This window comes from Scylla paramamosain, chromosome 28 (genome assembly GCF_035594125.1).
Source record: "Scylla paramamosain isolate STU-SP2022 chromosome 28, ASM3559412v1, whole genome shotgun sequence".
Lineage (NCBI taxonomy): Eukaryota > Metazoa > Arthropoda > Malacostraca > Decapoda > Portunidae > Scylla > Scylla paramamosain.
In genome coordinates this window covers 7,650,001-7,652,500 of record NC_087178.1, presented here as the reverse complement: position 1 = coordinate 7,652,500, position 2,500 = coordinate 7,650,001, and the positions used below count along the sequence as shown (strand labels likewise).

The 2,500-nt window shown below is 44.4% G+C and overlaps 1 protein-coding gene across 4 annotated transcripts in view; it reads left to right on the top strand.

Moving 5' to 3' along the window:
- Nucleotides 1-2,500, top strand: part of LOC135114842 (venom dipeptidyl peptidase 4-like) — an 81,677-nt gene that overhangs the window by 14,428 nt on the left and 64,749 nt on the right. The window contains exon 1 of one of the 4 annotated variants that reach the window (XM_064030970.1): nt 1,481-1,530. The exons of 2 other annotated variants lie outside the window; for them this stretch is intronic. The gene's annotated coding sequence lies outside the window, so the exon portion shown is untranslated. Of the gene's footprint in view, nt 1-1,480; nt 1,531-2,500 lie in introns of those variants that run through there. One more of the 4 variants, XM_064030971.1, reaches the window with a different exon arrangement.

The following is a 2,500-nucleotide window of genomic DNA, read 5'->3' as shown; positions in this document are numbered from 1 at the left end:
ACACTCATTACACTCACATCGTTGGCTGAAAGGCGTATTACCTGCATTGTTTTAGTCATTACGTAAGTCACCGCCTGTCTGGCACTACGGGACCACGGGGAACAATAGGAACGGTGCAGCTGGTGTAATAATGTTCGTGGGGTGAAGAAAAGGGGGCGTGGCATGGTGAGGTGTTTGGCGCGCTAGATGTATTGTTAACTTTAAATGGTTAGATTAATAGGCATGTGTATATGAATTAATGTGTGTGTGTGTATGTGTGTAGTCAGGTATTTAATAAGACCTCCAAACAAACAGACAAATAAAGAAAGAACGAAAGAAAGAAGATATGTAGAATCGATAAATAAGAAGTTAAAAGCCACAATAACATGCCTTGGTTTGTGAGAATTATGAAGGGGAAATTGTGGGGGTTAGGTCAGAGTGTATCTCTTAGTTTCCCTGCCCTGGTCTCAGCCTGCGGGTTGGGGAGTGCGGGGGAAATCAGAACAAGCCCAGTGTGTGAAGGCTGCCACAGTGTGCTTCCTCTAAGTCCCCCTCCCCCAAGGACACTGACTATCGACCACTCATATAGACACTTCAGAAAAAAGCAAGGCGTGCAATTTTTCCCCACTTTGTCTCAAGCTTTCATAACTTTCACTTGGGTTGCTAAGCGTACACAAAACAAGCAACTTTTCTGCCTTTATTTCAGGTCGCTAAAAGTATTCAAGAGTAATTTTTCAGTCTCTCCGTCTTCAGTTTCCTCTGCTTTTTGTATGAATCGCGTAACCTGACCAAGAGAAGACTTTGAAAACCTAGATATTGCGGTATAAAAATCAAAGAGAACTCGCAGCCGGAAGGAGAAACTTAGAATTCAAATATTGTCACTGGAAAAAAGGCGGAAAGATTCAGAAAGTCAGCAGAGGCAGCAAGGAGGAGGAACATACAGATACAGAGGCAGCAGGGAGGAGGGGAGAAGAGACAGATAAATACAGAGACAGCAGGGAGGAGGGGAGGAGGGACAAATAGATACACAGCAATGCTGGACACGATGAGTTAGCTGAAGGGCTCAGGACACCCACTGCAATTATTTAATAGTCACTGCTCCCATTTCTGACCCTTGGGGGAGGGCGGCACCGAGGAGTCAGTGACCATTGACTCTTCGTGGCCTTGGAAATGTAGGGAGAGGCTTGCAGTTTGCCAGTAGGGGAAGCAGCGCTCTCAAGTGACTCAAGTTGGTGTGATATGAGTGATAGTGTGTATCTTGGGAGAAGCAACGTGTGTGTGTGTGTGTGTGTGTGTGTGTGTGTGTGTGTGTGTGTGTGTGTGTGTGTGTGTGTGTGTGTGTTGGGGTGTGGTGGGAAGGGGTAAGAGGGTCGTCTGTCACGTGTCTGGAGGTTGTGTATGCAGGGGAGTAGGTAGAAAGGGAGCAGGTGTATTAGATAGTGAGGGAGGGTCAAGGTGTGTTATCTCTTGTCATCTGTACATCCCTGGTCTGAGATGGCCCGTGTTAGTGTGTGTGTGGCGTGGCTGAGACGTGCATTGTTTCGTGCTGTGGTTACTGAATATATTTTGTTTGAGAATTTGGCCTTTATGTCACTGAAATAGTGTGGGAACTGTAGCTGTCGTGCTGGTGACAATAACTACCCCTGTCCATCTTCTTGTCCTCACGTTTAGACCTATATTACTAAACTGTCGAGTAGAAAATTTGTCTGTCTGTTACTTTTCCTTCTCACTAAGGGCCGACGGGACTGAGGATGTGAATGGTGTGTGCATGAGTGTGTGGTGCTTTGTGTGGCCAGCTCCTTGAGGGATCGCCGGCCTGGTATATAGGACCATATTCTGAAACATTTCTGTCCGCACCGTGATTACTTGCAAAAGACTAGTTGAAGTGACACAGTCTTTTAAGTGTTTTTAAGGTTCTAGTGATATACTCGTATTATTGAAATTTCTCCATACTGACTGAAGAAACGCCCTTGAGAACCCGGCTAATCATCTCTGTGGCCTTTGAAAATATTCGTGATGAGAGAACAAAGCATTTCTGAATACGGAACCTAGATGGAGAGAGAGTCAAATTGTAGCTCTTATTCAGAAACTCGCATAAATGACTATATCCTTGTGAGTGGAAGGGAAAAGATTTACTATTTAATCTGTCCTTAAATTTCAACTGGTGTTATTAAGCGTTGGTTCTTGAAACTGCTCCACGTCATGCCCTTGGCTCGCTGTGGTCAGTGTCGCGTCGCCGCTTTGTCTTGAGTCTCTTGAAGTGGCTGGCCTGTTACGTAGTTAAAGGCTAATGCATGATAACTACTCCTGCCTCTAGTGGGGGCTTATTAGTGTGGTTTGGTACATACGTCCCTGAAAACTGAGATGGAAACACGAGACTATATAGAAGAAGCTTGTAATCTACAGCGAAATGAAATACGTGTTTTTTTGATTAATATTCTCATTAAATACGTGTTTCTAGGGCTATATTCTCATTAAATACATGTTTCCAGAGCTATATTCTCATTAAATAGTGTTTCCA